This window comes from Mobula hypostoma, chromosome 1 (genome assembly GCF_963921235.1).
Source record: "Mobula hypostoma chromosome 1, sMobHyp1.1, whole genome shotgun sequence".
Classification (NCBI taxonomy): domain Eukaryota; kingdom Metazoa; phylum Chordata; class Chondrichthyes; order Myliobatiformes; family Myliobatidae; genus Mobula; species Mobula hypostoma.
Window position 1 is genome coordinate 4,432,404 of NC_086097.1, and position 15,714 is coordinate 4,448,117.

Consider the following 15,714-nt stretch of genomic DNA (forward strand, 5'->3'; position numbering starts at 1 on the left):
ATCATTCAGATAAAACGTAGACAGTACAGTCCCTGAACAGGTCATTCAGATAGAACGTAGACAGTACGTTCTGAACAGGTCTCCTACCTGTTCTATCTGAACAGGTCCTTCTCCTTGTTTTATCTAAACAAGTCCTTCAGAGAGAATGTAGACAGAACAGTCCCTGAACCGGTCCTTCAGATAGAACATAGACAGTACAGTCACTGAACAGGTCCTTCAGATAGAACGTAGACGGTACAGTCCCTGAACAGGTCCTTCAGAGAGAACGTAGACAGTTCCGGCACTGAAAAGCTCCTTCAGGTCAAATATAGACGGTAAAGTCCCTGAACAGTTTCTTCACATAGAACGTAGGCAGTACTGTCCTTGTACAGGTCCTTCAGATTGAACGTAGACAGTACAGACCATGAACATGTCCGCCAGTTAGAACACAGACCCTACAATCCCTGAACCGGTCCTTCAGATAGAACGTAGACAGTACAGGTCCTGAAAAGTTCCTTCAGGTCAAATATAGACAGTATAGTCCGTGAACAGGCCCTTCAGATAGAATATAGACGGTGCAGTCCTTGAACAGGTCCTTCAGATAGACCGTAGACAGTACAGTCCCTGAACAGGTCCTTAAGATAGAACATGGACCGTACAGTCCCTGAACAGGCCCTTCAGATAGAACGTAGACAGAATAGTCCCTGAAGAGGTCCTGTTGTTAGAACGTAGACAGTACATCCACTGAACAGGTCCTTCAGATAGAATATACTCAGTACAGACCCTGAACAGGTCCTTAAGATAGAACGTAGACGGAACAGTCCTTGAACATGTCCTTCAGATAGAACGTGGACAATACGTTCTGAACAGGTCTTCACCCTGTTCTATCTAAACAGGTCCTTCTGATAGAATGTAGACAGAACAGTCCCTGAACCGGTCCTTCAGATAGAAAATAGAGAGTACAGTCCCTGTACAGGTCCTTCAGACAGAATTTTCTCAGTACAGCCCCTGAACAGATCCTTCAGATAGAATGTAGACAGAACAGCCCCTGAACAGATCCTTCAGATAGAACGTGGACAGTACGTTCTAAACAGGTCTTCACCCTGTTCTATCTGATCAGGTCCTTCAACCTGTTCTATCGGAACAGGTCCTTCAGATAGAATATAGACAGAACAGTCCCTGAACAGGTCCTTCAGATAGAATGTAGACGCTACAGTCCCTGAACAGGTCATTCAGATAGAATGTAGACAGTACTGTCCCTGAACAGGTCATTCAGATAGAATGTAGAGAATACGTTCTGAACAGGTGTTCTACCTGTTCTATCTGAACAGGTCCTTCTCCTTGTTCTATCTAAACAGGTCCTTCAGATAGAATGTAGACAGAATAGTCCCTGAAGAGGTCTTTCAGAGAGAACATGGACAGTACAGTCCCTGAACAGGTCCTTCAGATAGAACACCGACAGTACAGACCCTTCAGAGAGCACGTAGATGGTACGTTCCCTAAACATGTTCTTCAGATATCAGGTAGACAGTAGAGCCCCTGAACAGGCCCTACAGATAGAACGTAGAGAGTACAGTCCCTGTACAGGTCCTTCAGACAGAATGTTCGCAGTACAGACCCTGAACAGGTCCTTCAGATAGCACGTCGATGGTACGGTCCCTGAACAGGTCCTTCAGAAAAACTGTACTCAGTACAGCACCTGAACAGGTCCTTCAGATAGAGCGTAGACAGTACTGTCCTTGTATACATCCATCACATAGAACGTAGACGGTAAAGACCCTGAACAGGTCCTGCAGATAGAACAAAGACAGTACAGTCCCTGAATAGGCCCTTCAGATAGAACATAGACAGTACAGACCCTGAATAGGCCCTTCAGATAGATCGTAGGCAGTACAGACCCTGAACAGTCCCTTCAGATAGATCGTAGACAGGACAATCCCTGAACAGGTCCTTCAGATAAAACATACACAGTACAGCCCTGAACAGGTCTTGCAGTTAGAACGTAGACAGTACATCCACTGAACAGGTCCTTCAGATAGATCGTAGGTAATACAGTCCCTGAACAGGTCCTTCAGATAGAACGTAGACAGTACAGACCCTGAACATGTCCAGCACTTAGAACACAGACACTACAGTCCCTGAACAGGTCCTTCAGATAGAACACAGACAGTACAGACCCTTCAGAGAGCACGTAGATGGTACATTCCCTAAACATGTTCTTCAGACATAAGGTAGACAGTAGAGTCCCTAAACAGGCCCTACAGATAGAACGTTGACGGTACGGTCCCTGAACAGGTCCTTCAGATAGAACATAGAGAGTACAGTCCATGTACAGGTCCTTCAGACAGAATTTTCTCAGTACAGCCCCTGAACAGATCCTTCAGATAGAACGTGGACAGTACGTTCTAAACAGGTTTTCACCCAGTTCTATCTGAACAAGTCCTTCAACCTGTTCTATCGGAACAGGTCCTTCAGATAGAATGTACACAGAACAGTCCCTGAACAGGACATTCAGATAGAACGTAGACACAATAGTTCCTGAAGATGTCCTTCAGAGAGAACAGGGACAGTACAGTCCCTGAACAGGTCCTTCAGATAGAACTTAGACAATACAGTCCCTGAACAGGTCCTTCAGATAGAAGGTAGACAGTACAGTTCCTGAACAGTTCCTTCAGATAGATCGTCGACAGTACAGTCCCTGAACAGGTCATTCAGATAGAACGTAGACAGTACAGTCCCTGAACAGGTCATTCAGGTAGAACGTAGACAATGCGTTCTGAACAGGTCTCCTACCTGTTCTATCTGAACAGGTTCCTTCTCCCTGTTCTATCTAAACAGGTCCTTCAGATAGAATATAGACAGAACAGTCCTTGAACCAGTCCTTCAGATAGAACGCAGACAGTACAGTCCCTGAACAAATTCTTCAGATAAATCGTAGACAGTACAGCCGCTGAACAGGTCTTTCAGATAGAACGTAGACCGTACATTCCCTGAACAGGTCCTTCAGATAGAACGTAGACAGTACAGTCCCTGAACAGGTCCTTCAGAAAGAACGCAGACAGTATTGTCCCTGAACAGGTCCTTCAGATAGAACATAGACAGTACAGTCCCTGAACAGGTCCTTTAGATAGAACGTAGAGAGCACAGTTCTGAACAGGTCTTTCAGATAGGACGTAGACAGTACAGTGCCTGATTAGGTCCTTGAGATAGGACGTAGACAGTGCAGTCCCTGAACTGGTCTTTCAGATAGAATGTAGACGGTACAGTCTCTGAACAGTTCCTTCAGATAGAACGTAGACAGTACTGTCCTTGTACACGTCCATCAGATAGAACGTAGACAGTAAAGACCCTGAACAGGTCCGCCAGATAGAACAAAGACAGTACAGTCCCTGAATAGGCCCTTCAGATAGAACATAGACAGTACAGTCCCTGAACAGGTCCTTCAGATGGAACGTAGACAGTACAGACCCTGAACAGGCCCTTCAGATAGACCGTAGACAGTATAGACCCTGACCTGGCCCTTCAGATAGATCGTAGGCAGTACAGACCCTGAACAGTCCCTTCAGATAGATCGTAGAGGCCCTTCAGATAGACCGTAGACAGTATAGACCCTGACCTGGCCCTTCAGATAGATCGTAGGCAGTACAGACCCTGAACAGTCCCTTCAGATAGATCGTAGACAGGACAATCCCTGAACAGGTCCTTCAGATAAAACGTAGACAGTACAGCCCTGAACAGGTCTTGCAGTTAGAATGTAGACAGTACATCCACTGAACAGGTCCTTCAGATAGATCGTAGATCATACAGTCCCTGAACAGGTCCTTCAGATAGAACGTAGACAGTACAGGTCCTGAACAGGTCCTTCAGAAAGAACGTAGACAGTACAGTCCCTGTACAGGTCTTCAGACAGAATGTACTCAGTACAGCCCCTGAACAGGTCCTTCAGATAGAACATAGACGGTACAGTCCCTGAACAGGTCCTTCAGAAAGAACGTAGACAGTACAGTCCCTGTACAGGTCTTCAGACAGAATGTACTCAGTACAGCCCCTGAACAGGTCCTTCAGATAGAACATAGACGGTACAGTCCCTGAACAGGTCCTTCAGATAGAATGTAGACAGTACACTCCCTGAACCGGTCCTTCAGATATAACGTGGACAGTACAGTCCCTGAACAGATCCTTCAGATAGAACGTAGACAGTACTGTCCTTGTACACGTCCATCACATAGAACGTAGACAGTAAAGACCCTGAACAGGTCCTTCAGATAGAACAAAGACGGTACAGTCCCTGAATAGGCCCTTGAGATAGAACATAGACAGAACAGTCCCTGAACAGGTCCATCAGATAGAAATTAGACAGTACAGTGCCTGAACAGGTCCTTAAGGTAGAATGTAGACAGTACAGTGCCTGATTAGGTCCTTGAGATAGGACGTAGACAGTACAGTCCCTGAACTGGTCCTTCATATAGAACGTAGACGGTACAGTCTCTGAACAGTTCCTTCAGATAGAACGTAGACAGTACTGTTCTTGTACACGTCCATCAGATAGAACGTAGACAGTAAAGACCCTGAACAGATCCTTCAGATAGAACAAAGACAGTACAGTCCCTGAATATGCCCTTGAGATAGAACATAGACAGTACAGACCCTGAACAGTCCCTACAGATAGATCGTAGACAGGACAATCCCTGAACAGGTCCTTCAGATAGAACGTAGACAGTACAGTCCCTGAACAGGTCTTGCAGTTAGAACGTAGACAGTACATCCACTGAACAGGTCCTTCAGATTGAAAGTAGACAGTACTGTCCCTGAACAGTTCATTCAGATAGAACGTAGACAATACGTTCTGAACAGGTCTTCCACCTGTTCTATCTGAACAGGTCCTTCTCCCTGTTCTATCTAAACAGGTCCTTCAGATAGAATGTAGGCAGAAAAGTCCCTGAAACGGTCCTTCAGATAGAACGTAGACAAGCCATTCCCTGAACAAATTCTTCAGATAAATCGTAGACAGTACAGCTGCTGAACGGCCTTTCAGATAGAACGTAGACCGTACAGTCCCTGAACGGGTCCTTCAGATAGAATGTAGACAGTACAGGCCCTGAAAAGTTCCTTCAGGTCAAATATAGACGGTACAGTCCCTGAAAAGGTCCTTCAGATATAACAAAGACAGTACAGTCCGTGAACAGGCCCTTCAGAGATAACTTAAATGGTACGGTCCCTGAACAGGTTCTTCAGATAGAAGGTAGACAGTACAGACCCTAAACAGGCCCTTCAGATAGAACATAGACGGTACAGTCCCTGAACAGGTCATGCTGTTAGAACGTAGACATTACATCCACTGAACAGGTCCTTCAGATAGAATATACTCAGTACAGACCCTGAACAGGTCCTTAAGATAGAACATAGAAGGTACAATCTCTGAACAGATCATTCAGATAAAACGTAGACAGTACAGTCCCTGAACAGGTCATTCAGATAGAACGTAGACAGTACGTTCTGAACAGGTCTCCTACCTGTTCTATCTGAACAGGTCCTTCTCCTTGTTTTATCTAAACAAGTCCTTCAGAGAGAATGTAGACAGAACAGTCCCTGAACCGGTCCTTCAGATAGAACATAGACAGTACAGTCACTGAACAGGTCCTTCAGATAGAACGTAGACGGTACAGTCCCTGAACAGGTCCTTCAGAGAGAACGTAGACAGTTCCGGCACTGAAAAGCTCCTTCAGGTCAAATATAGACGGTAAAGTCCCTGAACAGTTTCTTCACATAGAACGTAGGCAGTACTGTCCTTGTACAGGTCCTTCAGATTGAACGTAGACAGTACAGACCATGAACATGTCCGCCAGTTAGAACACAGACCCTACAATCCCTGAACCGGTCCTTCAGATAGAACGTAGACAGTACAGGTCCTGAAAAGTTCCTTCAGGTCAAATATAGACAGTACAGTCCGTGAACAGGCCCTTCAGATAGAATATAGACGGTGCAGTCCTTGAACAGGTCCTTCAGATAGACCGTAGACAGTACAGTCCCTGAACAGGTCCTTAAGATAGAACATGGACCGTACAGTCCCTGAACAGGCCCTTCAGATAGAACGTAGACAGAATAGTCCCTGAAGAGGTCCTGTTGTTAGAACGTAGACAGTACATCCACTGAACAGGTCCTTCAGATAGAATATACTCAGTACAGACCCTGAACAGGTCCTTAAGATAGAACGTAGACGGTACAGTCCCTGAACAGGTCCTTCAGATAGAATATAGACGGAACAGTCCTTGAACATGTCCTTCAGATAGAACGTGGACAATACGTTCTGAACAGGTCTTCACCCTGTTCTATCTAAACAGGTCCTTCTGATAGAATGTAGACAGAACAGTCCCTGAACCGGTCCTTCAGATAGAAAATAGAGAGTACAGTCCCTGTACAGGTCCTTCAGACAGAATTTTCTCAGTACAGCCCCTGAACAGATCCTTCAGATAGAATGTAGACAGAACAGCCCCTGAACAGATCCTTCAGATAGAACGTGGACAGTACGTTCTAAACAGGTCTTCACCCTGTTCTATCTGATCAGGTCCTTCAACCTGTTCTATCGGAACAGGTCCTTCAGATAGAATATAGACAGAACAGTCCCTGAACAGGTCCTTCAGATAGAATGTAGACGCTACAGTCCCTGAACAGGTCATTCAGATAGAATGTAGACAGTACTGTCCCTGAACAGGTCATTCAGATAGAATGTAGAGAATACGTTCTGAACAGGTGTTCTACCTGTTCTATCTGAACAGGTCCTTCTCCTTGTTCTATCTAAACAGGTCCTTCAGATAGAATGTAGACAGAATAGTCCCTGAAGAGGTCTTTCAGAGAGAACATGGACAGTACAGTCCCTGAACAGGTCCTTCAGATAGAACACCGACAGTACAGACCCTTCAGAGAGCACGTAGATGGTACGTTCCCTAAACATGTTCTTCAGATATCAGGTAGATCATACAGTCCCTGAACAGGCCCTTCAGAGATAACATAGAAACATAGAAAATAGGTGCAGGAGTAGGCCATTCGGCCCTTCGAGCCTGCACCACCATTTATTATGATCATGGCTGATCATCCAACTCAGAACCCAGCCTTCCCTCCATACCCCCTGACCCCTGTAGCCACAAGGGCCATATCTAACTTCCTTTTAAACATAGCTAATGAACTGGCTTCAACAGTTTGCTGTGGCAGAGAATTCCACAGATTCACCACTCTCTGTGTGAAGAAGTTTTTCCTAACCTCGGTCCTAAAAGGCTTCCCCTCTATCCTCAAACTGTGACCCCTCGTTCTAGACCTCCCCAACATCGGGAACAATCTTCCTGCATCTAGCCTGTCCAATCCCTTTAGGATCTTATACGTTTCAATCAGATCCCCCCTCAATCTTCTAAATTCCAACGAGTACAAGCCCAGTTCATCCAGTCTTTCTTCATATGAAAGACCTGCCATCCCAGGAATCAATCTGGTGAACCTTCTTTGTACTCCCTCTATGGCAAAGATGTCTTTCCTCAGATTAGGGGACCAAAACTGCACACAATACTCCAGGTGTGGTCTCACCAAGGCCTTGTACAACTGCAGTAGTACCTCCCTGCTCCTGTACTCGAATCCTCTCGCTATAAATGCCAGCATACCGTTCGCCTTTTTCACCGCCTGCTGTACCTGCATGCCCACTTTCAATGACTGGTGTATAATGACACCCAGGTCTCGTTGCACCTCCCCTTTTCCTAATCGGCCACCATTCAGATAATAATCTGTTTTCCTATTTTTGCCACCAAAGTGGATAACGTAGATGGTACGGTCCCTGAACAGGTTCTTCAGATAGCACGTCGATAGTACGGTACCTGAACAGGTCCTTCAGAAAAACTGTACTCAGTCCAGCCCCTGAACAGGTCCTTCAGATAGAACGTAGACAGTACTGTCCTTGTACACGTCCATCACATAGAACGTAGACAGTAAAGACCCTGAACAGGTCCTTCAGATAGAACAAAAACAGTACAGTCCCTGAATAGGCCCTTCAGAGAGAACATAGACAGTACAGTCCCTGAATAGGCCTTTCAGATAGAACATAGACAGTACAGACCCTGAACAGTTCCTTCAGATAGATTGTAGACAGGACAATCCCTGAACAGGTCCTTCAGATAAAACATAGACAGTACAGCCCTGAACAGGTCTTGCAGTTTGAACGTAGACAGTACATCCACTGAACAGGTCCTTCAGATAGATCGTAAATCATACAGTCCCTGAATAGGCCCTTCAGATAGAAAGTTGACAGTACGGCCCCTGTATAGGCCCTTCAGATAGAACATAGACAGTACAGTCTCTGAACAGATCATTCAGATAAAACGTAGACAGTACAGTCCCTGAACAGGTCCTTCAGATAGAACAAAGACAGTACAGTACAGTCCCTGAACAGGTCCTTCAGAAAGAACGAAGACAGTACAGTCCAATGAACAGATCCTTCAGATTGAAAGCACACAGTACTGTCCCTGAACATTTCATTCAGATAGAACGTAGACAGTACAGGTCCTGAAAAGTTCCTTCAGGTCAAATATAGACGGTACAGTCGCTGAACAGGTCCTTCAGATAGAATAAAGACAGTACAGTCCGTGAACAGGCCCTTCAGAGATAACTTAGATGGTACGGTCCCTGAACAGGTTCTTCAGATAGAAGGTAGACAGTACAGACCTTAAACAGGCCATTCAGATAGAACATAGACGGTACTGTCCCTGAACAGGTCCTTCAGATAGAACGTAGACAGTACAGTCCCTTAACAGGTCCTTCAGAAAGAACGTAGACAGTACAGTCCCTGTACAGGTCTTTCAGACAGAATGTACTCAGTACAGCCCTTGAAGAGGTCCTTCAGATAGCACGTCGATGGTACGGTCCCTGAACAGGTCCTTCAGATAGAACGTAGACAGTACTGTCCTTGTACACGTCCATCACATAGAACGTAGACAGTAAAGACCCTGAACAGGTCCTTCAGATAGAACAAAGACAGTACAGTCCCTGAATAGGCCCTTCAGATAGAACATAGACAGTACATCCACTGAACAGGTCCTTCAGATAGATCGTAGATCATACAGTCCCTGAACAGGTCCTTCAGATAGAACAAAGACAGTACAGTCCATGAACAGGCCCTTCAGAGATAACGTAGATGGTACAGTCCCTGAACAGGTTCTTCAGATAGCACGTCGATAGTACGGTACCTGAACAGGTCCTTCAGAAAAACTGTACTCAGTCCAGCCCCTGAACAGGTCCTTCAGATAGAACGTAGACAGTACTGTCCTTGTACACGTCCATCACATAGAACGTAGACAGTAAAGACCCTGAACAGGTCCTTCAGATAGAACAAAAACAGTACAGTCCCTGAATAGGCCCTTCAGAGAGAACATAGACAGTACAGTCCCTGAATAGGCCTTTCAGATAGAACATAGACAGTACAGACCCTGAACAGTTCCTTCAGATAGATTGTAGACAGGACAATCCCTGAACAGGTCCTTCAGATAAAACATAGACAGTACAGCCCTGAACAGGTCTTGCAGTTTGAACGTAGACAGTACATCCACTGAACAGGTCCTTCAGATAGATCGTAAATCATACAGTCCCTGAATAGGCCCTTCAGATAGAAAGTTGACAGTACGGCCCCTGTATAGGCCCTTCAGATAGAACATAGACAGTACAGTCTCTGAACAGATCATTCAGATAAAACATAGACAGTACAGTCCCTGAACAGGTCACTCAGATAGAACTTAGACAGTACGTTCTGAACAGGTCTTCTACCTGTTCTATGTGAACAGGTCCTTCTCCCTGTTTTATCTAAACAGGTCCTTCAGAGAGAATGTAGACAGAATAGTCCCTGAACTGGTCCTTCCGATAGAACATAGGCAGTACAGTCCCTGAACAGATTCTTCAGATAGAACGTAGACGGTACAGTCCCTGAACAGGTCCTTCAGAGAGAACGTAGACAGTACCGGCCCTGAAAAGCTCCTTCAGGTCAAAGATAGACAGTAAAGTCCCTGAACAGTTTCTTCACATAGAACGTAGACAGTACTGTCCTTGTACAGGTCCTTCACATTGAACGTAGACAGTACAGACCATGAACATGTCCGCCAGTTAGAACACAGACCCTACAATCCCTGAACTGGTGCTTCAGATAGAACAAAGACAGTACAGTCCCTGAACAGGCCCTTCAGATAGAACATAGACGGTACGGTCCCTGAACAGGTTCTTCAGATAGAACGTAGACAGTACAGTCCCTGAACATGTTCTTCAGATAGAACGTAGACAGTACAGCCCCTGAACAGGTCCTTCAGATAGAACGTAGATGGTACAGTCCCTGAACAGGTCCTTCAGAAAAACTGTACTCAGTACAGCCCCTGAACAGGTCCTTCAGATAGAACGTAGACGGTACAGTCCCTGAACAGGTCCTTCAGATAGACCGTAGACAGTACAGTCCCTGAACAGGTCCTTAAGACAGAACGTAGACAGAATAGTCCCTGAAGAGGTCCTTCAGAGAGAACATGGACAGTACAGTCCCTGAATATATACTTCAGATAGAACATAGACAGTACAGACCCTGAACAGGTCCTTAAGATAGAACGTGGACGGTACAGTCCCTGAACAGGTCATTCAGATAGAACATAGACAGTACTGTCCCTGAAGAGGTCATTCAGATAGAACGTAGACAATACGTTCTGAACAGGTCTTCTACCTGTTCAATCTGAACAGGTTCTTCTCCCTGTTTTATCTAAACAGGTCCCTCAGATAGAATGCAGACAGAACAGTCCCTGAACCGGTCCTTTGGATAGAACGTAGACAGTACAGTTCCTGAACAGGTCCTTCAGATAGAACATAGACATTTCAGTCCCTGAACAGGTCCTTCAGATAGAACGTAGATATTTCAGTCCCTGAATAGGCCCTTCAGATAGAACGTAGATATTTCAGTCCCTGAACAGGTCCTTCAGATAGAATGTAGACGGTACAGTCCCTGAACAGGTCCTTCAGATAGAACACAGACAGAACAGACCCTTCAGAGAGCACGTAGATGGTACGTTCCCTAAACATGTTCTTCAGACATAAGGTAGACAGTAGAGCCCCTGAACAGGCCCTACAGATAGAACGTAGACGGTACGGTCCCTGAACAGGTCCTTCAGATAGAACGTAGACAGCACAGCCCCTGAACATTTTCTTCAGATAGAACGTAGACAGTACAGTCCCAGAACAGGTCCTTCAGATAGAACTTAGACAATACAGTCCCTGAACAGGTCCTTCAGATAGAAGGTAGACAGTACAGTTCCTGAACAGTTCCTTCAGATAGATCGTAGACAGTACAATCCCTGAATAGGTCCTTTAGATAGAACGTAGACAGTACAGTCCCTGAACAGGTCGTTCAGATAGAACGTAGACAGTACAGTCCCTGAACAGGTTCTTCAGATAGAAGGTAGACAGTACAGACCATGAACAGGTCCGCCACTTAGAACACAGACACTATATTTCCTGAACCGGTCCTTCAGATAGAACAAAGACAGTACAGTCCCTGAACAGGCCCTTCAGAGAGAACGTAGATGGTACGGTAATTAAACAGGTTCTTCAGATAGAAGGTAGACAGTACAGACCATGAACAGGTCCGCCACTTAGAACACAGACACTATATTTCCTGAACCGGTCCTTCAGATAGAACAAAGACAGTACAGTCCCTGAACAGGCCCTTCAGAGAGAACGTAGATGGTACGGTAATTAAACAGGTTCTTCAGATAGAACGTAGACAGTACAGTCCCTGAACAGGTCCTTCAGAAAGAACGCAGACAGTATTGACCCTGAACAGGTCCTTCAGATAGAACATAGACAGTAAAGACCCTGAACAGGTCCGCCAGATAGAACAAAGACAGTACAGCCGCTGAACAGGCCCTTCAGATAGAACATGGACAGTACAGTCCCTGAACAGTTACTTCAGATAGAAGGTAGACAGTACAGACCCTGAATAAGCCCTTCAGATAGAACATAGACGGTACGGTCCCTGAACAGCTCCTTCAGATGGAACGTGGACAGTACATTCCCTGAACAGGTCCTTCAGATAGAACTTAGACAATACAGTCCCTGAACAGGTCCTTCAGATAGAACGTAGACAGTACAGTCCCTGAACAGGTCCTTCAGATAGAACGTAGACAATACGTTCTGAACAGGTCTTCTACCTGTTCTATCTGAACAGGTCCTTCTCCCTATTCTATCTAAACAGGTCCTTCAGATAGAACGTAGACAGTACACTCCCTGAACAAATTCTTCGGATAAATCGTAGACAGTACAGCCGTTGAACAGGCCCTTCAGATAGAACATAAACGGTACAGTCCCTGAACAGGTCCTTCAGATGGAACGTAGACAGTACAGTCCCTGAACAGGTCATTCAGAAAGAACGTAGACAGTACAGTCCCTGTACAGGTCCTTCAGACAGAATGTACTCTGTATAGCCCCTGAACAGGTCCTTCAGATAGCACGTCGATGGTACGGTCCCTGAACAGGTTCTTCAGAAAAAATGTAGACAGTACACTCCCTCAACAGGTCCTTCAGATAGAACGTAGACAGTACAGTCCCTGAACAGGTCTTTCAGATAGAACGTGGACAGTACAATCACTGTAAAGGGTACATCAGATAGAATGTACTCAGTATAGACCCTGAACAGTTCCTTAAGATAGAACGTAGACAGTACAGTCTCTGAACAGGTCCTTCACTTAGAATGTACACAGTACTGCTCTTGTACAGGTCCTTCAGATAGAACGTAGACAGTACAGACAATGAACAGGTCCGCCCCTTAGAACACAGACACATTAGTCCCTGAACCGGTCCTTCAGATAGAACAAAGACAGTACAGTCCCTGAACAGGCCCTACAGAAAGAACGTAGATGGTACTGTCCCTGAACAGGTTCTTCAGATAGAATGCAGACAGTACAGTCACTGTACAGGTCCATCAGATAGAATGTACTCAGTACAGACCCTGAACAGTTCCTTAAGATAGAACGTAGATGATACAGTCCCTGAACAGGTCGTTAAGATAGAACGTAGACAGTACAGTTCCTGAACAGTTCCTTCAGATAGATCGTAGACAGTACAATCCCTGAATAGGTCCTTTGGATAGAACGTAGACAGTACAGTCCCTGAACAGGTCATTCAGATAGAACGTAGACAATACGTTCTGAACAGGTCTCCTACCTGTTCTATCTGAACAGGTCCTTCTCCCTGTTCTATCTAAACAGGTCCTTCAGATAGAATGTAGACAGAACAGTCCCTGAACAGGTCCTTCAGATAGAACGTAGACAGTACAGTCCCTGAACAGGTCCTTCAGATAGAACGTAGACAGTACAGTCCCTGAACAGGTCCTTAAGATAGAACGTGGACAGTACAGTCCCTGAACAGGTCCTTCAGTTAGAACGTGGACAGTACGGTCCCTGAACAGGTCTTTCAGATAGAATGTAGACAGTACACTCCCTGAACAGGTCCTTCAGATAGAACGTGGACAGTACAGTCACTGTACAGGTCCTTCAGATAGAATGTACTCATTACAGCCCCTGAACAGGTCCTTCAGGTAGAAAGTCGACTGTACAGTCCCTGAACAGGTCCTTCAGATAGAACATAGACAGTACAGGCCCTGAAAAATTCCTTCACGTCAAATATAGACGGTACAGTCCCTGAACAGGTCCTTCAGATAGAACGTAGACAATACAGTCCCTGAACATGTCCTTCAGATAGAACGTAGACAGTGCAGACCCTGAACAGGTCCTGCTGTTAGAATATAGACAGCACATCCACTGAACAGGTCCTTCAGATAGAATATACTCAGTACATAGACAGTACTGTCCCTGAAGAGGTCATTCAGATAGAACGTAGTCAATACGTTCTGAACAGGTCTTCTACCTGTTCAATCTGAACAGGTTCTTCTCCCTGTTCTATCTAAACAGAACCTTCTGATAGAATGTAGACAGAACAGTCCCTGAACCGGTCCTTCAGATAGAACGTAGATAGTACAGTCCCTGAACAGGTCCTTCAGATAGAATATAGACGGTACAGTCCTTGAACAGGTCCTTCAGATAGAACATGGACCGTACAGTCCCTGAACAGGTCCTTCAGATAAAACGTAGACAGAATAGTCCCTGAAGAGGTCCTTCAGAGAGAACATGGACACTACAGTCCCTGAACAGGTCCTTCAGATAGAACACCGACAGTACAGACCCTTCAGAGAGCACGTAGATGGTACGTTCCCTAAACATGTTCTTGAGATATAAGGTAGACAGTAGAGCCCCTGAACAGGCCCTACAGATAGAACGTAGACGGTACGGTCCCTGAACAGTTCCTTCAGACAGAATGTACTCAGTACAGCCCCTGAACAGATCCTTCAGATAGAACGTGGACAGTACGTTCTAAACAGGTCTTCACCCTGTTCTATCTGATCAGGTCCTTCAACCTGTTCTATCGGAACAGGTCATTCAGATAGAATGTAGACAGTACTGTCCCTGTACTGGTCATTCAGATGGAACGTAGAGAATACGTTCTGAACAGGTCTCCTACCTGTTCTATCTGAACAGGTCCTTCTCCCTATTCTATCTAAACAGGTCCTTCAGATAGAATGTAGAGAGAATAGTCCCTGTACAGGTCCTTCAGAGAGAACATGGACAGTACAGTCCCTGAACAGGTCCGTCACATAGAATGTAGACAGTACTGTCCTTGTACAGGTCCTTCAGATAGAACGTAGACAGTACAGACCATGAACAGGTCCGCCACTTAGAACACAGACACTATAGTCCCTGAACCGGTCCTTCAGATAGAACAAAGACAGTACAGTCCCTGAACAGGCCCTTCAGAGAGAACGTAGATGGTACGGTCCCTGAACAGGTTCTTCAGATAGAACGTAGACAGTACACTCCCTGAACAGGTCCTTCAGATAGAACGTGGACAGTACAGTCACTGTACAGGTCCTTCAGATAGAACGTAGACAGTACAGGCCCTGAAAAGTTCCTTCACGTCAAATATAGATGGTACAGTCCATGAACAGGTCCTTCACTTAGAACGTACACAGTACTGTCCTTGTACAGGTCCTTCAGATAGAACGTAGACAGTACAGACCATGAACAGGTCCGCCACTTAGAACACAGACACTATAGTCCCTGAACAGGCCCTTCAGAGAGAACGTAGATGGTACGGTCCCTGAACAGGTCCTTCAGAAGGAACGCAGACAGTATTGTCCCTGAACAAGTCCTTCAGATAGAACGTAGACAGTACTGTCCCTGAACAGGTCCTTCAGAAAGAACGCAGATAGTATTGTCCCTGATCAAATCCTTTAGATAGAGCGTAGAGAGCATAGTCTCTGAACAGGTCTTTCAGATAGAATGTAGACAGTACAGTGCCTGATTATGTCCTTGAGATGGGACGTAGACAGTACAGTCCCTGAACTGGTACTTCAGATAGAATGCAGACGGTACAGTCTCTGAACAGTTCCTTCAGATAGAACGTAAACAGTACAGACCTGGTACACGTCCATCAGATAGAACGTGGACAGTAAAGACCCGGAACAGTTCCGTCAGATAGAACAAAGACAGTACAGTCCCTGAATAGGCCCTTCAGATAGAACATAGACAGTACAGTCCCTGAACAGGTCCTTCAGATAGAACGTGGGCAGAACAGTCCCTGAACCGATCCTTCAGATAGAACGTAGACAGTACAGTCCCTGTACAT

At 45.5% G+C, this 15,714-nt stretch overlaps 1 protein-coding gene across 1 annotated transcript in view; it reads right to left on the reverse strand.

Annotated features, from left to right (window-relative positions):
• LOC134344142 (alpha-1-antiproteinase-like) overlaps positions 1-15,714 on the reverse strand; it is a 96,975-nt gene that overhangs the window by 50,109 nt on the left and 31,152 nt on the right. The window lies entirely within an intron of this gene.